The 25,752-nt window shown below is 35.9% G+C and overlaps 1 long non-coding RNA gene across 1 annotated transcript in view; it reads left to right on the top strand.

The window, feature by feature from the left end:
• The window catches only part of LOC111924268 (uncharacterized), a 301,030-nt gene that overhangs the window by 234,865 nt on the left and 40,413 nt on the right, over positions 1 to 25,752 (top strand). The window contains exons 3-7 of the long non-coding RNA XR_015277715.1: positions 8,589 to 8,814; positions 11,742 to 11,848; positions 13,900 to 14,028; positions 14,429 to 14,616; positions 17,138 to 17,222. This is a non-coding gene — a long non-coding RNA (uncharacterized LOC111924268). The remainder of the gene's footprint in view (positions 1 to 8,588; positions 8,815 to 11,741; positions 11,849 to 13,899; positions 14,029 to 14,428; positions 14,617 to 17,137; positions 17,223 to 25,752) is intronic.

Genomic DNA, 25,752 nt, shown 5'->3' with positions numbered 1-25,752 from the left:
GTTTTCCTCTTTTGTTACCAGTTTCCTTTATGTCCCTATACATATCCTTTCAGTACTGCAGAATTTGAAATCTGATACAAGATCAGATTTCAGTGCTAGATGAGTGCTTCCAAAGGAGAGAGAATGCCATCAATGTCATATCACACATTAGCTACAGACATAATGAGCTTAGAACTTGCTTAGGGAATTGGAAGAATAAGAAAACTCTTGAGCTCTACATTTCTGAAATTCATAGATGAAATGCTTATCCATTTATTTTGCTAGGAAAAGGAGAGAAGGCATAGTTTGGTGGTACGTTCATAGTTTACATACTAGAGGACATGCATGCAGTGGTTATGATCATTTTTGTAATAAGAACATATGAAACCTACTTGAAAATCCACAGGCATGTCTGTTTACCTGTCACAATGTAGAATCTCCTGACTGTCACTAAGCACTCCCTACTAGGCTGGGTGGGTGTGCCAAGGTGACTTCACAAAAAGATTTAAGAATGCATTCAGCCCGGAAGGTGTCAGCCCATCTGCACAGCTTGCTGCTGACTCTCTCGGCAGGGTGACTAGTTTTCATCCTCTTTTGAGGTGTCTTTTACCTCAGGCTATTCAGGATAGCTGAAAGACAAATGACGTGCTTCCAAGAGCAAAAAAAAAAAAAAATAAAAAAAAAAAATGGGCAGACTTAACCACAGCTCCTAAGTTCCTCTGTGAAGCTGTGCCAAAATGCAAATTCGAGTGTATGAACTCGAGACCAAGGACATGGAAAGTAGGCTATAATGAGCAAAGTAACCAGCAGATTGAGTAGAATACAGGAGCTATCCATGGCTGACCAAGAACAAGAAACAATTGAGTTTTATTGGACTTTTTAGGGTTTCTGAACTCTAGGAGAATATTTGATGTGGGTTATGTTTCCATCCTGTGCATGTTTTTAATTTGAAAACTTCCTGTTTCTTGGGAATAATGTAATTGTATCTAGTGAGGAATATAAATTGAAAGCACATATTGTGTGGGAAAGATTAATTACATGAAAGGCTAACAAAGACTGTTATAAATGAGAAAGATAGCTTGATAGGAATTTCTTGAATTAAACAGTTAAATTTTCTCTCATAACTCTTAATTGTAGGATATTCACTGTTTTTGGAAATATGGCATATGAGATATTGTAACTTTTCTTCAGAGAAGAATGCTTTTCTCTGAAAATATTTTCATTATATTTTACCAGCTGGCCTTATATATGTATATTAACATGTCATCAGTTAAAAAATGTATCTAAGTCTTAGCATAAGCATTTCTGATTAACTCAATTCCGTGAATAGGTTAAAACACAAAAATAAATTGAAATTTTTCTTTGGTCATATGGAAAAATTTCAAGGAAGTACATGTGTCTATATGGGCACTTACAAGTTATATAGGCAGTTATAAGTAGACTTTGAAGTTTTGCTAGCCATATCGAAAATCAGTATGAGCTAACATGGCAACAGGGAAATTTTGGAGGATGGTTTGTTAGATGAAGTAAGAAGGAGGGAAACATGTAGACTCACAGTAGCATATGCATACAAACTTTGTAGAAAAGTTATGAAAAATACAGTTATTGTCCTGATCTTGATTGTTCATTTATATATGTAAATTGATGAGGCTTTTTTATAAGAAATTTTAAATTTCTGATAACGATGAGGCTTTTATAATAAATTCTAATGTGATAGTATTTTTCTTAAAGTCTCTGGTTCTTAAACACAGAAAATTTGTGCTAAAACAAAAAAAAATTCTGCTGTAGTGAAAAGACAGTGTAACTGCCCACAAGTTATATTTTGCCTATGTGAATACATGCCTGGATATTGAAGTCCAAATTCTGTTTATTGATCTTATTATTCTAAACTTTAATAAATAATAAAGATACAAATTTTTCAATAGATGCTAGTATCAATGGCAGAAATTTTATTACACTATTTATTCTTGTAATGCCACCTATCTCACAAAAAAAAGAAAACTAAGGGTCTGGAACCACTCTGAGCTGTCACTTAGATCCCAAGATGCTGCACATGCTTGCAGACACCTGTGGTTATGCTCATGAGCATATGCAGGTGTTCCTCTGACACAGCTGAGTTTCTCTCATCAGATGCCAAAGTCTCATCCCCAAGAGGTCTGAAAGGCTGCATGAATTTACAGAGGAACTTCTCTCTTTCGGGTTTTGCCACTAATTCCTTTAAAGGAGCAGACAAAAAATTTTTACATCAGTGTGAGCAGCTTTTTAGCCTCAGGAAGCTGGGTTGAAATGGAAACCTTTGAAGGACTTTTGACTGAGATTTTTGCAAGATTTCAGCACTGTTTTCCTGAGCTCCTGGATTCAATAAGGCTTAAGAAAGACTGCTGCTATCAACCTGTTCAGACATGGGCAGTTTGTGCAGCATGTGTAGGAACAGTTGCAGCAACCTAGGGAGTTTCAGTCCAAGCAAAGAAGCACACAGGTATTTTAATTTCTTGGACTCGTGAATTGGAACAATTTACACTGCAAAACTTGGCCAAGTTACCTTTTCTGCCCTGCCATCAGCTGCACAGCTCACTGAGTTTCTTCTGAACTCCCATAATTTGCAGTCAGACATCCTAAGGTAAACCGTAATTCATGTTATATATGGCCTGCAAACACGTGCTTTATTTCAAGAACCTGAATCCTACAATTGTGCACCAAAGCAGTTGAGTGCATGTTCATCACCTTGAAGTTAGTGGGAGCTGACAACAGAATTATAATAAAATGTATACCTGAGGCCTTTGCTAAAGCAAGATTCAAGCAGGCTCTTTTTGCATAGTCCTTTTCTGTGAGACCTACAGTCTGCTGTAGTGCAATTCAATAACTCTGAATAATTATTTATTCAATAAATCTGTGTAATTATTCTCAGTTGTAAATTTTCATAGTTCCAAAATATGTTGGTTTAGAAAGCAAAAAGCAATAGTTAGCATTGAATTCACAATGAGAAGAATATAGAAGGGGCAAAATTAAATAAATTATAATTGCTTCAATAAGAAAGAAACAATCATTTCATTTATATTATCAGCTCTACTTAATTTGTACATGAAAACCTTCTAGAAATTTTATATAGCACTTTCAGCCTCTTGAAGTTAGGACATCTTAACTTTCTTATTTATTAATACAATAATTATCTGCATGTTATTTTAATATTAATAGTGTCAAAATACTAATATTTCTATGTTATATAGCTATGTTTTTTTGTTTTGTCTTGACTTTTACACTCATCAATAGCATAGCAGACACTGAGAACAGTTTGGAGACAACACTAACACTTCTATATGACTAATGTTTTTAAATATCAGATTCTAAAATACAAAATACAACCCTGTGTTTGTAAGACTAGAATGACAAAATACAGGTCTCATAATACAGTGAAAATAATCATTAAGATATATCCAACACTAATGACTTAACTTGTGGTAGATACTGACTTGCTGCTGTAGCCTGCCCCAGATCCACTTGGCTGTCCTGTTCATGATCCTACATTCTGTGCATGACTGATGACATCTAGAGTATCTGTACACATAAAAGCAAAGTTAATTGAATTAATAATGTGGTTGATCATTTAGTTTCCTTACTTTCATTAAATTCCAGTTCTTAAAAAAAGTTTCGCAATTTACAACAATGTTTTTCCAACTTGCTAAATAAAATAATTCAGTTTAAATTCCTTATGTCCTTTGTTTGGTGAGATCTGTCAGAAAAGAGTTGCATATTTTGATCAATTTTTAATAGATATACACACATATATATAGGTAATAGACAAGCTTAAGACTTACATGTAGTCATTAAAGACTGCCTGGTATAAAACTTAAGCTAGGACAAAAAAGGTATTTCTTTAAGTGGCACACTGAAAAGAGTGCTCGTTTAGTAATTGATACAGTCCTCTTCCATCAGATGAATTAACCTGAGTATGTTTTTTGGCTGCCATCTCTGATGATCATTCCACTTCAAGCTGAACTTAATGGAGCTGGAATGAATCTTTGTTTATAGTTCTTAAAATTAATTACACATTTTTGCGCTACAATATCTGTTTGAAAATGGTTTCTTTGGCAATTATGACTTCAGTGGGGACCCATCTTTGCCAGCTTAAACTTAAGACATTTTTACATTTTGGAGCATTACTTCCACAGGTGTATTCCAAAAAGGTGACCCGAGGTCCAAACTGTGCTGGTTTATGAAATGGCTCCTTCTAAGTGGGAAGGAGTGTCTTGAAGACACAGCTATCATACTCTGGTTGACTTGTGGTTTTCAAATACAATTATCTTCTGTAAACTAAATCAACACTGTTTTCATATTGGTGATTAACAAACTACAGAGAAAACAATATCTTGTTATTATTGCTGATAAAAGAATAGAATCCAGCTATTAGTGTCTGATTAGACTTACTTTGAATCAGCAGCAAAGATAATAATGACACTGTAATTTAAGGCTACTAAATTTTTAAACTTAATTCAAATAGAAATTATCTTAAATTAATGCAGTTTCTTATGAAATGCTGATCTTTATGAGGTCATCTAGAGATTTGCACTCTTTTGGTGGTTTTCAGATAGGAGCTTGTTGCACTTCTAATTATGGATTTAACCCACATAAAAACATGCAACAGTGCCAGAGCTTCATGCTCTACTCACTTAATCACTGCAGATATTGACATTTTGGAGATGTAACTGAAGATGAGTGTTTGAGCTTCTGTATTCTGTTTATGCAATGCAAATTTCAAGCTACAGTACCAGCTCTGGGATTCCACACCACTGAAAGGAAATCTGGGGGTCTGAAATTAAGACATGGATCAAGAGCAACCATTAGAATTGAGCAGGTTTCCTATTTCAGCAATTAGAGTGTGGTATCCACCAGGTTAGTCTCAATCATCCTATCAATTTTCAAAGAGATGCAAAATATTTTTTTTGCCAGCTCTTTGTCAGAGTATCAGTCTGTACTCCACAATACATGTTGTCATGCTGTGAGAACCAGAAAGTGAATTTTCCCTGTTTAATATGCCCTCTTAAAGCTTGATGAGTGACTTCCTGCCTTTGAATTGTGATGCCATCTCTGGTACAAGTTGGAGGTTGCATTTAGCAAATGGCCACCTAACTGAATTCAGGTGAAACCATGTGTGTAACCCTTGCTGAGAATTTACATAACTATTAACTCTTGTTTAATCCCACATCTATCTCCACATGCTGACCTGACCTTGTTTTCACCTTCTTGTCTTTATTATTGTTGTGTAAATCTCCATTTATATCCTTGCACATTGAAAATTTGATCCCACTTTATCACTTAAAAATTGGACAAGGATTAGCAGGAGAGAAAACTCAGTGCAGGAAGCTCACAGCACAATTTGAGGTCTTTCCCATCTCATAGTATAAAAGAAAAAGCTTACAGCAATTTTCAAATATTTCACCTCAATAGTAAAAGAATTGTGATAGACATTCAGCAATAAGAATCAATACTGGTGTACCAAAGGAAATGTCAACATCCCCCTTGGCATGAAGAATTGATTTATAGGAGATGGAAGAAATGACAGCTTAAACAATTTAGCCCTCTGTTGTTTTTATGCAAAAGATAGCAATACCAAAGATTTCTGGAAGGTTCTACATAAAGCCCTTGTAAGGAAGATTGCTGCAGCCAGTGCATGTGCAGGAAACAAGTACAGTGTGTTTGGGAGGGAAAGATGGGAAAGAGATTACGAAAAGCAGAAGTCACAACGTTCTTTCTTAAACAGTTGATAGATATTTAACTCTTCTCAGCAAGGTAGAAGTTTCAACAGATATATATATACATATATATATATATATATATATATATATATATATATTACTCGTGGCTCTTGTCTACCCATTACTTTTCTCCATCTGCCAGCATCTTTAGATACATTGCATGATAAGAGGAATGAAAATCTTGTAAAGCAAGTAATGTGGGGTGAATGGCTTTCTGAATACTAAGAATTTTTTCAGTAGTTAAAGGAAAACTGTATTCCAATCATTACACACAATACAGAAAAGAATCTACGTTCCTGATAGTTGCTGTATTTTATCTGAACTTTAAGGTTTACTAAATAAACATAAGAGAAGCCATTTTTTTTCTGCATTAGTTACAAGGTAGAAAGTGTTACAATAGCACTGCTACTCTGTTTCCCAGGTGACAATTCTTCAAGTTGGTTAGGAGAAGACAGTAATTTCTCTGTAGCAAAAATTAGCAATGGTGCAAGTAGTGTGGTAAATGCTACCTTTAAAAGTTGCCATTAAAATTGCTCATGATAAGTATCCTTGGAAAATGCCACCTTCAACCTGGAAGGTGAGTTATGTGAAATCATGTAAATGAAATCTGTCCTGTAGTGAACAGGTCAGAACAGAAATACAAATAATGCAAAATCATCATTAGGAAAAAAATAAATGCATCAAATATCTAAAAGCACTCTAGTACTGGAAAAGAGGGAAAAATTAGGTGTCTAAAGTTAATGTTAGTAAGGGTCTAAGCATGTAAATTTATTTTAAAAACAAAGGGGCCAAGACATGGAAATAATTGTTGCCATGAACATAAATTCTTGGCCATAAAAGCTGGCCAGGGTGATTTTATGTAATCATAAAGTAAATATATTGATCAGTTAGACAATTAAATAAGACATTAAGGATTTACAGTGCTGCAAATATTCCAAAGAGTTTACTAATTCAGAGTGCAACAAAGGTATTTATATGGATTGATTAAAAATATATGAAGATTTCAAGTGCTTTGTAACTATAGTGCCTAAAATTTTGCTTCACAGATAAGTGCTGCAGTATTTTTTAAATTTACATGCTGAAAGCAGAAGACTATAGAGTAGAATGCGCTAAGTGTGCTATCGATATTTCACCAGAATTCCTTTTTCTATATTTTTTTTCCAGAGAGGGGAGGACATCTTTCATTCTTTTCTCCATAATACTTTTATGATGCCCCAGTGTTGCACTCTACTGCAGACAGTGTTTTTAATAAGCCATTATCTTACCTCATAACACAAGCAGCCAATACCAGAGCCTTACTGATGTCTGAGAGCTTACACAATGCCACCTCACATTGAGATGCTGTGTCCCAAAAGCAGTATGATGACTTTAGCACTGTAGGACATGCTTCTATACTAAAAGTGTTAAATCTGCCTCTCATCATGCAAAATGAATTTAAGTGTAGGGCAGTCCCAGTAAATCTGTGCAGATCCTCATTCTGGGAGCAACTCAATTGCAGCTATTTCATTTTATCCTGTAATGTGAGGAGATGGCCAGAAGTTAAAGATGGCAAATAGTATGTTTAAATGTGCTGAAAACAGCAGAAGAGATAGGAGGAGAGAGAATTCCTGGGACAGAGAGAGCAGCCTAAGACCATACATTTGCTTATGGAATTGCACCCATCCTTCAACCATATGGTAGCTGCCAGCTTTATAATTCTTAGCATGCAATTCTTACGCCCTTTCTGGTTGCACTTGCCCAAGTATAAGATTAAATTAATAACACGTACATTAAGCATTTGGTTTAATTTACTAATACTTCACAAATATATTCATCTTGTCAGATGATGTGCTTTTGATTCCTAGCTTCAAAGAAATTTAAAGAAAAAAAATAATGCCAACTGCTTTGCACATTTGGGTTTTTTTCCCTGGCAGAAGGGATAGTGTTCCTAGAACATAATTGTGATAGCAGTAAAAGGCAAGTCAGGGTTTGGTCTCCAAAATACAACAAATTCAGTAAGAAGTGGTGCCCTAGAACTATTCATTTTCCCTGTGAAAGCCTAGAATGAATACAAAAACAGAACCAAAAAAGTCAGGAATGTAGAAGAGAGCTAGAGATGATGTCTTCAGCAATAATGTCATACTAACTGCTTTGCCATCAAATGTTTGGTAGTCATCATGAAATGTGCAATTTTGAGGTGACTAAGTAGATGCCAAGGTTATTCTCTTGCAGATGTTTTGGAACACTTCTTCCATGATGGAAGAAGTCCTTTGATCTGATAATATAGAATAAAAGCTTGCTGGATGCAACAAGAGATTAGAAAATCTACCATACTTCCTTTTCTCAGAGAAGAGAGAATGAAGTATCTAGTTATTATTTATTCAGATGACTCTCTGACTATTTCCTTTTCCTCTAAAATTTACTGAAAATGTTTCACTATATCTTCTTTCTCATTATACTGCCTAGTGAATAAAAACGAGGGATTTTAAAATAAAAGTGAATAAAATGGGCAGCCACATAGGCCAACGAATAACACATCACATGCTTTTTCTGTTGAACTATTTGGGGGTGTTGGCTTTTGATTTTTGTTGTTTGTTCTTTTCTTTTTTTTTTTTAATGCTACCAGTGAATGTTAATGGTGGAAATTGGTTTTTTGTCTGTCATTTCTGGATTCTGACAGTTTGTGTGACAAAAGAGATTGATACAATTGACCTGTATTTGAATGGTATTGATTCATTGATGCATATGTGTATCCATAGATGTTTCTGTATTTCTGATTTATCTGATAAAAGATTGAATAGAACTCCTAAATCTCACAGAAAACTACTGGGCTGCAGTTTAATACTCTTTGCGATCTTTTTGTTCTGCCCTTAACAGGTACAGGAAAATAACCTCAGTGTATTCCTCATATGTACTCCACCAAGTGTGCACATAATATTGTTTCAACTGTTTGGATTCTATACAACATGTGGACAGAAAAATGATGAACACCAAAATGAATATGGAAGGAATTTGAGTGGTTGAACCAATAAACAAGGCTGCAGCAGCATACAATCAAGTTTATTATGTACATGAACAATAAACCTGGCAAAGGGAGTGCTTAGTAAGTAAAGCATTAGGAACCATTTGGCATTGCTTTGTAGTTTGTGTTTATGTGTGTGAAACATATTTCATTATCTGAAATCCCTTCTAGAGTGACCTGCTGTGCTGTCCAACTGGATAAGTGATTTATGTTAGTATATCAAACAGAGTAATGACATTTAGAGAGGAAGAGGGAACTCTGTGGCAGCGCTACTTTACTCCCTCCTGGAGCCTCACAAAATGTCATTTGTGTCATGCTGAGTGCTGTTTATTTTAGAATAAGAGACATTTACAGGTTTGACTCCTAAAGTGCTCTGGGACAGCCTAATAAAAAGGCACAAGCAAAAAATAAATAGAAGAATTGCTAGATTTTAATGCAGCATAACCAATTTCCAGCAGCAGCAGAACCAGCCTGTTTGTATTTCGTAAGAGTAAAGGAGGCTGTCTCAGACCACAAGATGCTTTTCTATAGTTTAGCATGTGGTTTCACCACAAGTTACAGCAGAACAAATATTGTAACCCTTACTTAGAGGGCTGTCTTGGTTGCATGATGTACCTGCTCTCCATGCATTGGTTCAAGCAATTGTGTGTAGTAGTAACTCTTAATCAGGAAAAAGGGTTTAGTTTTCAATGGGATCAACAAGTATATTCAACCTCTTAGGCAACTTCTGAATCATAGAATGGTTGGGGTTGGAATGGACCTTAAAGACCATTGTATTCCAAGCTACCCACCATGGTCAGGGACACTTTCCACTAGACCAGGTTGCCCAAAACCTCAATCCAACCTGCTCTAGAACACTTCTAGGGATGGGGCATCCACAACTTCTCTGGTCAGGGTCTGTTCCAGTGCCTCACCACCCTCACTGTATAGAATTTCTTCCTAATGTCTAATCTAAATCTACCCTCTTTCAGTTTAAAGCCATTTCCTTTATCCTGTCACTGAATGCTCTTGTAAAATATCCCTTTCCAGGTCTCTTGTATGCTCCCTTCAAGTACTGGAAGGCTGAAATAAGGTCTCACTAGAAACTTCTCATCTCCAGAATATTGTTTTCTACCCAATAGTTCATACTTTTACCTACAACTTGCTAAATACTATTGTATCCTTCAGGGGAAGGAGGGGTGTTTGCTTTGCTTTGGTTTGGATTTGTTTTGGTATTCTTTTTGTTCATACATTTTCACATTTTCAGTAAGAAATATTTTCTTTTCATGTTGTTGCTCCATAGTGATTTCAGCTGGGAAAGGATTAAACTGGAAGACCAAGAGACTTGGTTTACATCCAGAAAATAATGCAGTCACAACACTTTATACAGTCAATAAGCCCCTGACTCTCATGAGGCATATTTTTTCTTCTCTTTACAAGTCATATAGAATGTATCAGAAGACTTCCTCTCTTTTTAGCATTCTATATTGAACTGAGTAAAGAATGAAGTAAAGAATGTGGAAGAGTTCACAGCCTTTCAGGAATGTTTCATAGAAATAATTTAATAGAGAATGAAATTTATCATCCTGCGTCAGTTCACAACTTACTTTAGGTGTAGAAATTTCTATTAATATCTCATTGAGATTTACTTTTTTTTTTTACTTGTATGAATTCCTCTGAAATCTACCTGATCACTTTATTTCAAAGTGAAATTGGTTTGCTGCACATCTGTCTTTCAGGGACAACTCAGAAAAGCTGTGTTACCAGTGTGTTCTCTTTGTGTCTACGTTAATTACTGGTTTGTGGTTGTGGAGGGCTGCTTAACATGATGTGGAGGTGAAAGCATTAATTCAAAGCATCATAATAAATATAACAATTAGCAGCAGTGCTTGAAGTAGATATGATATGCACAGTGTTGAACTGAAAAGAGCTTGAAGGCAAACATGATGGTTGTAACAGTCTGAATGTGAATAGGGAGAAGGGATTATTTAAAATGCTTGGGAGAAAATACAACATGCTTTTGAAGATCCATGTATGACCCTGACTCTGTGTCTCCTGCCTTCCATCCATTCTCATCTCTGGTCAGTTTGAGGCATGGTTTCACTGACCCATGCTGTTGTATTCCTAATTTGAACAAATATGCTTACATTAAAGAGCCTTGATTTTTATTCACTGTTTATACTAAAAGAAGTGACACCTCCACCTCCAGATATTTTTTTCCCTTAGTATTCATTGGCTTTTGCCCTTTGACCCCGTTACCATTGTGAGCAATGTGGGTGGAGTGACAGAACTCCTTCTCCAATGTACAAACCTGAGCTGTAATTCCTGCAGTTAAAAACTGTAATGGTTTCCTACATCTATGGTGTCTTTTAATTGATATGTCTTGTGATTTATTAACTAAAGTTTGTGTTCTTTTGCAAAGTATGTATGTTAGAATTTTAAAAGGGTTTGAAAATACTTTGCTGTTGGTTTCCTGCTGGAAGAATATTGCCAGTGCCAGAGGGATGACCATCAGCCAGCATTTTGCACTGTATTTGGCAGAGATCATAGGAAGGCTTCAGGGAGAGGAGCATTCATCATTATTTAAATTTTATTGGAGAATGATAGATATCTTTAAAAAATAGGTAAAAGATAAGTGTCTGCCTCTTAGACATTTTTTATTCCTGTTTATCAAGGACTCATAGATAATAAATGTAAATTATGCTATAAGAACAAAAACTGCTATAAGAACATGATCCATTTCTTTTAAAGCATGCTTTGCTTTGATTACTTCAAATGGAATTTGTGCTTAAGATGGGAAGGAAAAAGATGACTATATCACTTTCTATCACTTTCTACGTGCTGTCACAAGAGTCTTTGAAATAGTTACAATATTAGAATTGCTAGACATTAGTCATATTACATATATATATATAATTGTGGGCACAAACCAAGAATGCTTTTTGTTCTCAGTCATACTGTGTAGTAACCTGCCTCTTCTATTAACCTTATGGTATCTTAATTTTACACCTATCTCTTGGCATTCACAGTGTCCAGAGATGCACATTTGAAATTCTGCCTGTTTTTGTTATTTCTGCTAATCAGGGGATTTATTTTAATCTCCTTCATACTCCTCAATTTCAGAAACACAATTCATGTAAGTATGTTGATATTTTCTTCATTGCTTCCACAATAAGGATCAGTGCACATAAATAGACCTGAATGGGGTTTGCATGTGTAAGTTAACTACTATGCATAATATATAAATTAACTATTATGCACAATACGTGTTGTGCAAATATATGTGTTTATAATATTCCAGCACTGAATTATGCATTTTGCCTAATTTAAAAGGCTGAACTCTTCTGCACAACCCACTGAGAAATTCTTCTCTATTTAGTGTAATACTTGGGAACAAAGACCATTGAGGAAACATATTAAGTCTGCCCACAGATTTTTATAATTTAATTTTTTCATAATTTATATTAACTTTTCCAAAACTTTTCTTTTTTTCTTAGAAAAAGCAGTATATTGGCAGCTGAAACCATGTTCATTGTATGTGAATGTTTCTAAGATTGGTGAACAAAATATTGCTGCAGAAATTCTCGTCTCTTATTTCTATTGACTGAGAGTGAATATGGGTCCAAATGTATTGCTGACATTTTGAGAATCAGAAGATGTTGCATAATATAGCTGCAGTGCTTAAATGAAAGGAAGTACCTTGTGCCTGTGATGGTTTTCAATGACAAGCAGTTGCCTAAGAAGAATTTTTTTCTTTTCTGTGACAGTTCCTAAATAATTTCAGATTCAGCCTCTAATAGGCTGGCATTGATTTTTGCTGTGGTCAGTTTTTGAATGCAAAGCACAAGTCAGAAAGTAAGATGGATTTTACAGAAATGCAAGAATTCAACAGTCAGCAGAGACAGGAAGGTTTGCAATGTAAGAGCTGGTTGCCTGCATTTTAGGGTAATCTGGCCTTCATCCCATGCTTAAGCAGTGATATTGATCAGTGATTAGTGGTATTGGCTGGCTATGCAATTACCCTAATGGAACAGTTGTGCTCAGAGCAGTCACGTGTGTCCTAGTAAAAGGAAGAACAAATACACAAACTTAATGGTGGAGCTCATCTACCCCTAACCATCTTCTCATGCCCCAAAGGATCTTGTGTGTGAAGCATTTGCTAACTGGTGGTACAGAACCCCATCCCCTCAGTAGCAAGGTTAGTAATGCAACCGGAGTGAAGTGGTGCAGCTGATCACAGTTGTGTCAAGAAGTAAGGCCCTGACTGTGTTGGAACAGGTGGTCTGATGTGGGAGCAGTCTGTCTTACAAAGGACTTTTAGATCCCTCTTCCAAAGAGGTACCTAGAGGCACTGCACTGAAGGAGTCAACAGATATTTTCTCTTACCCCTTCTCACTCTGATCCTATGGAAGAGATCGTGTCAACCTGCTTATAGTTGGGTTATCTCTAGGAGAACAGTATATTCGAGAATAGCTTGCATTTTTAATGTATCTCTGTAAACTCTGTATAGACTTCTACTATCTAATTATGTGAAAAATGTACAATCCAGCCAGAAATCATGACTGTTTACAGGATTATTCAGTCATATCCATAAACCAGGTATGACTGAATTTTATCTGGAATTTTTAAATGGTGGCCTAAAATTCTATTTAAGAATCTGCTTTTTTGCTTCATTGTTAGTGAATCTTGCCAAAATGAATAAAAAAAAAAAATTTGCCATGATTGTTCGAACAACTATTTCTCTTGTCAATTTTTCAGTTAATAAAATGTCATGTCACTTTTGTCCCTTAATATTCTAAACACTCTCAAATTCTTAAAACTCTGTAATGACTTGTATCAATGTTTTTTAAAAATATTTTTTTTCTAAAATAGTTAATTTTAAATCCACTAATATAAAGTCTTCTATTATCTGTGATTTTAATATGCTTTATTTATAAATAAGATGAGGAAATTAGTATAATTGCATGGAGGATACAGTCTCAGCTACTGGTGTGCTGAAAAAACTTAATGCAAGTGAGTTTGGGTTTTACTTTTCCACAATGAAGATAATAAGAGCTTTCCTTGCTTTTCAAAAATATATGCCATGTAAAGATTTGTGCTGTCAGTTCTCTTGGGGAATATGATCCCACTAGCTTACGTGTCTGGACCTGACATCAAGATTTTGACTGAAACTTGCTGTTCATTTAGCTGGACAAATGCCAAGTCACTGCTTTAAAAGTATTAGAAGAGGACACTAATAATGTAACTGTCTTGGGTGTGGAGTGGAGTACATGAGAAGACAAGGACAAGTGGAAATGCTGTAGGAAAAATGAGAAGGTGAGAGGTTTGTTTAATAAAGAAGTGTGTCTGTTACAAACTGGAAATACATTGTGCTGGGAAAAAAGTTCTTCAGGAAACTAAGCAGGGTTGTGGGCCTTAATATGGATATAAACCATGTCAATGAGTTTTCAATATTATATTGCATGAAATTAAAAGCAATTTGACATTCCTTGTGTCATGTTTATTAAAAATGAGGCAGTCCATCCATAATATAGCATAGCTACATAAAAAGAAAAGGAAATTTCTTAAAAATTTTAGACTAGTCTGGCTTAGTCTAGAAAAAAAAAGTAATTTTTGGTGTGAAATGCATGATGAAACCTGAATAAATTAATGAAGTATTTTAGTATTATGAAGATAAGCTTTTCTTTAAAGGAGGGTTGGTTCATTTTTTTCCTAGTCCTTCCTTCTGATTTCGCTTGATATACCCAGGATATTCTGCAAATGCTGTTTCAAAAACATTTTTAGTGCCAAAACATACCTTTGAGAAGAGAAAACATTATTAAGACAACGTATGAAGAAAACACAGAAATGAATCTTGGAATATACAGCTTTGACTCCTCTTGCTGTGTAGCACCTTCCTGCGAAGTGAGTGAGTTTAAATACTGCTTTTCTTCAGTGACTAGTATGTCTAAGTACCTTTAAAATGTAATACGTCATCACAAATTGCAGCTTCATAACAATTGATTTTCTCTTCCCCACCTCTGGTCTTAAATTAGAGACTGATAACACAAGAAAGGGTATGAAAATAATTTTCATAGCTCTGTTTATTTAAGGCAAAAATTTTGTTTTAATTAACCCTGCCAATGACATTAATATTGGAATAACTGGCTTGAGGAGCTGGCCTCCTCTTAGCATTATCTGATTTACTATAGTCAGTCTAGAAATTAAATCACCAGTTAAATCTCTTAAAGGTGTCACCTATGATTTTTAAAAAGATGATATACTCATATTAAAAGGACAGATGTGGGATTTTATTCAAGTATGTATTTTCATTTGCCAGCTGCAAGCCATAAGTTTATTCGTTATGTTCATTCAAATGGTACTTTATTTCAGGTTGCAGTGTATGATTTCTCTGCATGTACTCTTAGTTACACATCCACATGTGTTGCACTGGATTAACTAGAGGTTTCTTCTGAAAAATTCACATATATCCTGTGATTATGGAGCTGAAATATGGAAATTAGTGTCAGAGTGATAAAACTGCTAAGCTCGAGAAGTTGACCTGTTATAGAACAGATGTGCCTTTAAATGTTATAAATCATATACAGGAGTGGGTAAAAAGGAACTGTAATTTAATTAACAGGTCCTTCAAACCCATGTAAATAAATAAATGTCCCATCTTATCCAACTCTGCTACTCCCTTAGGAGCTTTCACATCAGATCCTGTCCTTCTTGGCAGAAGAGTGCCTGTGAATGGTGGTTGTGTCACATAAGGCTTATTTTCTATCATCACTAGAGATGATGCATTCTTCTGAGTTTGGAATACATGGATGAAAGATTAAAGATGTCAGGAGAGGATCCTTTATTGCCCAGAAGTTTTGTTGTTTTTTTTTATTTCTGCTTAGAATTAGAACAAAGTACAAAAAGACTGTGATGTAAGAAACAATCTGTGAGCATAATGAAACTTGGAAGAGATAGAATTAGAAACAAAAGATGAGATAATAAATTTTAAAAAAATATTTTTTTCTGTGAGAAGGAAAGAATAATGACAAAGGAACCTTACAAAGGAACATATTTCTTTTGACAGAAACTTAAGAGACTTGTGGCAGAGCTAAAAATACCATAACTGGGAGAGAGTTTAGGTGGGAGAATATGTCTCCTACTGAAACTGCAGATTCAGTGTAAATGGGAGTAGTCAAGTTCTTCAGCTGAGAGGGTAGCATAAGGACAAAGAGAACAAATTTTGTTAGAGAAATCATTCTAATGTCAGAATATCTGTAGGAAAACTTTCAAAATGCAGACAGGAAGGAAAGAGAAATTATAGATTACAGGCTGGCTGTTGAGAGGGCAGAAAACGTCTTAGCAGGGAGTAAAAAGTGGAAGGAAGCATCAAGAATGTCTCATCAGTCACCTTGGCAATGGAGAAATCAGGAATCTGATGGAAAATCCTGTGCCCTGAAGCACTGAATGGAAGGATTGAGTACAAGAGAGTCTCAGAAACACCTGAGAGAGGAGCAGGGAGGAGGACAAATAAGGTTTGCTGAAGATGTCTTAAATTAGTGTCCCAGTTGCTAACAGCAAACTGCTTACATCAGCATGTCCAGACCCATGTTTCTTCAGGCTTGTGCTGAGATCACAAGCTGCCCCGCATTTTTGTTTCTGAGACCTCATGACCCAACACTGCCTTTGCTTTTCTAAGCCAGTGAATACAGCTGGCACTGATAAAATAACAACTTTGTTCTTCTGGGAGGAAAATGTCAGCTATGTCTGGTTTTGAGGTAAACTACTAGGAAGGCTTACATAATTCAAGACTCAAAGCAGAGAATAAATTGGTTTTGTAAAATATGGTAGGGATGCAGGCAAATTACCTGTGGTCTGCCTGCTATAGGCTTAACAAGGTGAAGAAGGGGTTATTTATACACTTCTAGCAGGATGCTTAGTTTTTTGTTCTCCTGTTGATTTTGTAGTTACCCCTAATAAAGAGTAACCAGAAAACAGACCTCATTAGTGAAATTTGGATCTTTTCCACTCCCTGGCCATGTCTTTACTATTTATTTTGAGTATCGTACCAGACTGAGCACTTTAGGAAGAATTTTACATCCTGCTTCTTTTACTGGAAGCAATATTACAAGCCATTCTTTTACAATAAATGAATCTTAAAGGTGCAGGTACTGCGTTGTGTAAGAATGGAGTTTTTTATAGTGGCAGATAAAATTATGCCCACAGTTCAACTGCAAACCTCATTTTGGAAGGGCTTGTAAATCTCCTACAATAATATACTCATTTGAGGGGGTGGGAAGCAGGGGGAAAGTTGGAGTATCAGAGAGAGCTTATATTCATTAAACTTTCGTATTTGAGTTATCTGAAAGGCCCTTTTGCTCTAAAGGTGCCTTCTTAATTAGATAATTACACAGTAAACTTTACTGGTTTCTCTAATTTCATCAAGGACTAATGTGCTGGGAGTTGAAGCTGCTTGAATGCTGGAGACAATGTCTACAATCTAGCATAGTGACAAATGGGCAGGCCAAAAGGTAGATATTTGCAGTCCTGCTGCATGTACTCTGTCTCTCAAGGGAGTATGTTTGTTTCTTTTTTAGCTGAAAAAGTGTTTTTTATGATAGACTGTCAGTCCAATACCATTTGTAGCAGACTGGCCCTTCTGGGACACTGCATAGACAAACAAAGAGATCTTTTAGTTGGAGAGCAAGAGTACCTCATCCAATTCTCTGGATGCAAACAGCACTTTGTGCTGTACTGTCCTAAGGTGTGTGCTGCCCCTGTGCTCCAGAGTACGGAGCACATGAAGTTGTATGTGAGGCTGACCTCCTTTCCCTACCGCTCTTGTTTGACGAGGCTGGTGAATTATATAGCAGTCACTGATGCACTGAGCATGAATAATTCAAACTAGATTGAATTTTAAACTACTGAGAGCACTCTTGGAAGATAGATGAGCAGAGGTGGGGTGCAAGTCAAACCCTTGGCACCAAAGTACCAAACCTGAGGCAAAGGGAATACCAAGCATTTAATTGCTTTTGCCGTGCCAAGTGTGATGTATGTCTTCAGCGTACGGGCAAGAGCAATCAGGGAAAGCAGATACAGGCAGTATGGAAAAAGGCACATATGGTATACAGAGCAATCCATGCCTCAGCTCAGGGAGGCCAAATACCTCATGACAGATTTTAAGTGTGTCCCCTCAGTGATGCTTCTCCCAACAGATTTCAGAAACTGTCCCATTTCAAGGCTAAAGGGGGAGGCAGAAGATCTCTTCTTGTCGCTGTTCATTTGCCTTTGGCAGATAAAACATTTTTCATGTTTTCCTCCAAGTGAGGGCCATAAAATAATTTTTTTCTCTCAAGAAATTAAAAGCTTTGATAATAGTTACATCTGACTCTCAATAAAAGGGGTAAAATACAATTTTTCAAATTAGAGATATTGTTACCTTCTGGTATTCCTGTTTACTTAAATAGTATCAGTTTACTGCAGTTTATTTATCTTAAAAAGTATGATGAAGTATATCAATATATCAAAACTAGAAGGCATCACTAGTAGTGCATTAGTGTTCAGTAGTGTACTAGTGTTTAAGGGTGTACAGATACTGGAGACTTGTAACATTTGTTTCCTTCAACATATTCATTAACAACCACCAAAATTAATAAATAAAATAATAAAGTCCAGATGTCCCCTAAAGAACAAAACAGATTCAAAAGCTAAATCCGTGCATGCACTTTTGAAAAACTTAGAGGCTAGGAAACCTTTAAGTACTGTGTTATTTAGTATCTCTCATTTTATTGCAAGAATTGACTTTGGATTTTACTTGCCTCATCTTTTCTTCAGAAAGATACAATGCAAACAAACACCCCCAACACTAACACAGCAGCCCGCAGAGATTTTTTTTTTCTTTTGTCACCTGTAAGAATTCTAAAATATTTCAGCAATTTAAAACAGATAAGTCAGCCTGGACATTTTTCCTTCTACTAATCTTGAACTTCAGAGCAATCTGCCTTAGAAGCAGTGGTTCTATTTGCTGTAATATGCTTTATGGCCAGATTTCTAAAGGACCTATTAGCCACACTTGTAAGAAGACAAATATATTGTCAAATCAATAACTCCAGTTTTCTGTGTTCTTCTTCAAATAAAACATTTTCTCATGGTTGAAAAAGGACGTGCATATTTTTACAAAATATTTTATATGTCTTGATTTAAATAATAAAACCTGAAATGAGTTCATATATTCCCACATGTACGTATTTTTAGCACACAATTACAAAATTCCCTTTACTATTAGATAGTATTTAGGTTATTTTTATGTATTCTAATACTTTGCAGTCCTGACCTTTCAAATCCTTGGATTTTAAAGAGGCAGTAGACATAAGGTCTGTAGTATTTAAACACTGTAGCCTTTGAGGCATCCATAGTACAATGGTGTTATATTCTTTGAGATCAAAAGGCCAGCAGTTCTGGAGTAAGCACATCCCTCGTGGATTAATTATAATGGAATTACTCATTTGGAACACTATGCCAGAGCTTTACACTATCCAAGATGCAGTAAAAATTTCATGTGAATGTTCTTTACAGTGGAAGAAATGCTGCAGTGGCAAAAGATGTTTTATTTATAGCAAGCCTGTCTACAGAGGAGAGGGAAGAGCTACTGCACATTTTGAGAGCCAATATTTTTACTGTAGCGTGTACTTTTCCTTCAGCTACATTACAGCTTTGATGCTTAAAATGGGAACATCATAGGAAGAATAAAAATGCACTTAGGTATTATCTTCATAGCCCTCAACTTTTAAATCTGGAAATACCCCTTTTAAAAATTATTAAAGACGTTTTTACTCTGAACAAAATACCAAAAATAAAAATGTCTGGGCTTTCTGAAACATACTTCAGAGAACAGAGGCATTCTTGAAGATTCATAAATCATCCTCAGTCTGGTGAAGTTGTTGGGAATTGCATCAGGCCCAAGTGTAATTATAAACAGGATTGGTAGGTCTGTAGGCTCACATGGAGGCCTCTCATCTTTATGCCTTGGGTCTGTGCTCCTAATATCCAATCCAGGAGAAGTCCAGATTAGTCTCTTTTCTAAGAAGTTGTTTATGCAACACAGCAAAAGTTCAAGACAAAAAGCAGAGCTTGTTCAAAGTAATGTACTACTATATTAATATAGTCCATGGATGGAACTGCTTCAAATAGCTAAGGGGACCATGGAACTTGAACCAAATAGACCAAAAGTAGTGTGCTGGAAATAACATTTAAAGAAGTATCAGAACAAGCTACTCCATTTTTCTATCTTTTAAATTCTCCTCTGCCATGACTCACTCTATTTTTGGTTTGAAAAGGTTAATTCCTCTGCAATTTCTTGAACCATTCAGCTCCCTGGGCTCTTATCCCACTCAACTGTGGATGACTACCATCAAGCTGCAATCAGGAACCAGGTGATAAACCTTTCCAGTTTAAGAAGAAAAATGAGGAGCAGCTGATGCATGAGATCTATGCTTGACATGATGGTGTCTTTATTCTCACACTGTTTCTTGATTTTTAAAAAAACCTCCTTTTAAGGAGGGGAGGGTTCATGGTTTCTCTCTTTAACCATAGGGTCTAGGTTAGCTAATCAAAACAGCATCTTGTGACAGACAGCAATGCTGAGTGAGGGTCAAAGCAACCTTGACATTAATGCAGATTTGTTATTTATGAGCATGGCTGTGCTGTTCTGTCCCTCCACAGTGAATTGTCACTGGAGGCCAGAGGCCACACCAAGTCATTGACACCAGAGAATACCTTCATAATATTTGAATCTTCTTCTATTTGATAAATTTTCTTTTTTTTTTTTTTTTTTCTTTTGGTGTTTTCCTCAAAGGAAATAAAGGACTTTACAACAAGCATGCTAGTTTATCCCAAACTCTCTAGAAATGATAGTAGCTGTTTAAAGTCTCACATGGGACTTCTTCCTTAGAAGAACCATACAAAGCTTAATATTAAGATTAGCTAAAACAAAGAAAAAAAGACTAAAAAAGTTAAATAGGAAATTGATTTTTTTATAGATCTCTGTAGACAGAGCTTCTGTTAATATAAATGCCTTTTCTCTCTGTATTCTTTGGATATATTTATTCCATCCAGGCTAACACACATGAGATAGATCAGCTCTCAGGTCCAGGGATCCAGCAGGGACAGTGAACCATTTCGTTAACATGAACCATTACATGAAAGTGGATGAAACACTTTTGATTCCCAAACATCTTTAGATTTTATCCCTATCAATGGACTCCATGTAAGAAAATTGGCTTTTCTGAGAGTTAGGAGCAAGAGATGATTGGAGTGAAACTGCACTAAAGACTATATCTACTGAGACTGGTATTTCTACTGATGAACTTAAAGGGTGTCATAAAACAGATTTTCACAGTTGGAAAGATTGAGATGACAAATGTGAGGTGGCAGCACAAAATTCTAAAGGTGACCCTGCTGCTTGGATGGTTGTGGCAGAATCTCTGAATATCTCTATTTCATTGAGAAGAATTTAAAGGCTGATGGAGAGAGAGTTTGCACAAGCTAGGTTCAAAATTTCTTAGATTACTCATTTTAAAAATCAGTATAAAAATTTGGAGGTTCCAGCTGAATCATGGGTAGACCATTAGATTGAAAAATTTTTTAGGTTGGAAATGAAAAACAGATTTCACTTTGATTAGCTTTGAATTTCTGCTTATATGTAATGACAATGTGGTACCTTAGGCAAACTAAAAAAGCAGTCCAAGAATAATGGATGAATTTGCAGAACTAGAAGCATACGTATATAGTGAATGTGAGAGAGAAAATATAATTTATATTACAAAAATGTCAAAAGAGCTGAGTTTCTATGATTTCAATTTAAAAACAAGAGAGGCCTATATTCCTTCCAACCTCAATTATGTCTATCCCACTGTTCTTAGCAATACATTTTCCAATTTCTGGCATTTTAAATCACTTCTCTCATACCAGCCACTTGTCACTTAACCATAGGCAATGCAGTGTTTTTCCTTCAGTTTCATTATACTTGCGAGCATGAACTTTACTATATAAGGTATGTTTTATGTAACATCAACTACAGCAGTTTTGACAGAAATCCCAGCAGATTAACTGAGTTATGTAGGAACAAAAATTTCATATAATCATGTAGGATTACTTGAGATGAACAAACGTTTGACTTGTTTTGAAGTCCAAATGAACATACTCAACTGTGACTGTACCTTCATGAAACTTTCATCATCTTCCTCTTGGAAGTACTAATTATTCTATAGTTTCATTCAAGCTTTCTGTGTGGCTTCTGAGACAATATTAATGCTTCAGTGAACCATCTACTATAATTTTACTTCATAGAAGGGAAAAAAAATAATTCCAAACTCTGTATCTTCTGATAGTCTAACAATCTCCTGCTGCATAAATGTATTGCTAAAGCTATTACTAAAGTCACTTTGGAAAATTGATCTATCAGAAACAGTATTTTGTCACAGAAGTTTGTCTTAGTATATCAAAATCCTTGTGATAAAGCCATCAGCGTGTTATACCAACAAAAGTCCCTGGCTAGCTTGTTAAATGCCAAAGTGTCTTCTGTTTTCCGGGTAATAAAACTAAGAAACCAACCCAGAAATGTAAATCAATCTACAGGTATGATGGTTAAAAGTATTGAGGTACAACTAAACTTAGAAGACTTATTTGTACACAGTGCTCCTTAGAGCAAACACATTATCCATTTGCAGTATTTAAAATGGTCCTAAGCTTGTTTTAAAGCCAAAAGACATCTTACTTCTCCCAGTGCTATCCACTCTTCCCATGAAACAGCCATCATCCTATGAGTTGTTATTCAGGATTAAAACTTTATTGCTATGGAATTTTGATAAGTAGATTCTGAGAGTAATGCAAAGAGGATTTTAAAACATTGTTTCATGGAGAGCAGTGTAGAAACACCTCAGAAAGTACTTGTGTTGTCACATTCATGGTATAGTGCAGCAGTATGAGAAAGAGGGACTTGTTAACATCCAGAAATAGTAGACTCATTACCACAGAAGTTTGACTAAGCCTTGTCTGCTATGCTGCTATCTTAAAAGGAGCTTAAAGTTCTTTACGGTCTGATCTATTGTATGGAATGTCTGAAAATTTAACCCTGCTCCAGCTGAAACCAGTACAGCACTTGTAACAATAATTTTTATCTCAAAATTAATTTATGTCAATGAAACAGAAGCACAAGATGTTCCATTCCAATTGGCTGTCCCAAAATTTATTTAATGTGTCTCAGTATTGTGGTTAAGTTTGGTATTGCTTTGGAGGATAAAGGACAAAACAGGCCTGGGAAAGCTGGTGGGAGCTCTGGATTGAGGGTGGCTTCAGGGTTTCAAGGAAGAGAACTTCTATTCTTTCTCTCAATTATTAGATAATTTCAGGATTCTACTTTCCTTAAATCTATGTCTTTTTTCACATAGCAATATTTATTCTCACCCCTTCCAATTAATGTGCAAGAACAACCTGCCAGTTCTCTTTCATTTGCTTCCTAATTTGCTGTAAAAAGAGGGAGAAATTCTGTCTATCATTTTACAAGAGAGAGGGGACAAGCTAAAAAAACAGAAGAGAGAACACTCCAGCATATTTCCTTGCTAACAGGTTAAGTAGAAATCTGGTTATGTGGCAGATTATAGGAAAATTAAAGTCAGCTTTTGTACACACAAGCAAAAGCTGCCATGCCCTCCTGTCTTCTCTGTGCTTCTGGATTGATGTTTGGGCATAAATGATTGCAGTTTAGGAAGTGACTGGTGAGTGAGACTCATAATTTAGTGGATGTTGCTTCTGTTTAAGTGAAAGAAAAGTGGTACCTCAGGATATCTTAATTCAGCTGCTGCTGCTTTTGACTAATAAGCTCTGAGGTGAAGGAACATGAACAGTCATAGCTGTCTTGGGGTGGGTTTGTTTTACTGCTATTCTCATTTTTGTACAGTAAATGAAATATTTACAGTGGCAAATAACATATTTTTTCTAGAATAATTACATGCTGGTAATGTTGTACAGACAATATTATCAAGGTATCTCCTTCATAAGCAGAACTGTGGCAACAGTACAGTGCTGCTAGAATAAGAACTTTTGCAAAGGATCAGTGTGTAAGGAAATAATCTGCTTTATGCTGCTAAGTAGCTCCTCTAGCAAACTGACATCCCAACCTCTAACCAGTGTATTTAGCTGTCATACTCAAAGATGGAGTTTTTTATCTCTATTCAGGGCTTTGCAAAGGGAGTCGAATTGCAGTAGAGCCATACTGACACCAGGAGGTTGTCAGCATTACTGGTCAAAGGTGGATGAACACAGAACTGTTGAAACATCTCAAAAAAGCTTTTTAAAAGCTCAGTCAGTAAACAAAAATGGACATAAAAACCCAACCTTGGAATGTCCACTTTCATTGCAGATTTTTTTTTTTCTGATGTTCTATTTTCAGGATTGATATCCTCTTGTTCTTGGGGATTTCAGGCTTTTCTGTTAACCCTGCATACCACATAATCTTGAGAATAAGGACTTTCCTTTGATAGTCACAATAAAATGCAGGTATTAATAGAAAAATCTCATCAGGAATAAATTTGAAGATCCATTCAAACAAAGGAATGATGCATGTCTGAAATTCCAAATAATAAAATATTACAGAAAAGTGATTCTCCTCGCTGTCAATGTTTTTCTTTCTCTTATTTAGTAAATGTGCTGGAACCTGCTAACTTTTAGCATATCTGTTGAGTCATTGTTTTGGCTGCTCCCTCTTGCAAAAGCAGGAGAGATCAGTTTAAAATTATTATGAAATTATTGAGTTCCATATCACTACAAACCAGTTTTGGAAAAGAAGATTGCAGAGCACATGCCTGTGGTTCACACTATCCAAAATCAGCCCTGTAGACGATACAAGGCATTTGTAGAGGCAGCTAGACAGCTCCAGTGAAGCAGGAACAATCAGTCAAGAAAACAAGAATAGAAAATTAAGTATACACATTTGTGAGATGGATAGAAATCTTTGGAACTTAGGGAAAATTTATTATTTCCTTTAAATTTGGGCTTGAACACAACTAAATTATCAGGAAATCATCCTAGATTTCTTTGTTTAGAATCATAAGTGCAAGGCTTCTTTAATATGAAGTTCATCTGTGTCATGATCAGTGATAATCTAGGCAGTGATTCTTAGTGTTTAAGCAGCAGGGAAGATGAAAATATGAATTTCAGGTCATTAAGTTTTTTCTCAGCTAACCAACTAAGCAAGATAAATAAAAAAATGTATATTAGTATTACAGAAGTTCTTGGTGGGTAGAGGTTACTGGACTTAGTGATAAGGCCAAATATCAGTGTGATGCACCAAATCTGACTCCAGGTTAATTAATGTGGGATACAGGGCTTAGAGTATTTTTTCTATAATGAGGTGGTTGTGTCTTTGATTACTGTTTTGTAAAAATATGATACCTTTGGTGTTGGTCACTGCAAAACATTGTTAGGCATTATGACCCCATTCTTTTGCACAGGTAAATTGAAATTACTCTGTCACATGGAGTTAAATTAGGGAATACAAGTGAATGTTAAGTAGCTTTGTTGATTTTTGTAGGGAATAAATATGAGCTATTAGTACCTGTCAAAGACACTAAGGATAGACAAGGGCCAGACAATACACAAACTCTGATTTCATTGAAATGTGTTACTTTTTTGGAGGGGTTACCTGTGCTGAAGCGTGCAATTATGTGGCTCTAATTCCAGCGCAGCATTATTCTGAGCATTTGTGCTTCCTAACAATTTAACCCAGGGATTTAATTCCAAGCGCTGTCCTGAAGCATTGCCACTAGGTGGGGAGGTCGGCTCGCAGTTTGGAGAAATCTGTGCCTTTCCCTGCGTGGGGAATTACAGGATCCGTGTCCAGGGAAGGGATCCTGCGGAGTGGAGCTGGTTCTCCCAAAAGTTAAGCCCACTCTGCATGGGAACCCAGTGTGAGCCTGCTGCTGAGTGGGCTTAATATGGGCAAAGCTACTCCAGCTTCAAGTTAATCCTGCCCTTTTTCCCCATGAGTTGTGAGATTTTAAACTT

Source organism: Cyanistes caeruleus, chromosome 1, assembly GCF_971803275.1.
Source record: "Cyanistes caeruleus chromosome 1, bCyaCae1.hap1.1, whole genome shotgun sequence".
NCBI classification, from domain to species: Eukaryota; Metazoa; Chordata; class Aves; order Passeriformes; family Paridae; genus Cyanistes; species Cyanistes caeruleus.
Note: the sequence above shows the minus strand (reverse complement) of the source record. Positions and strands in the feature narration are given on the sequence as shown.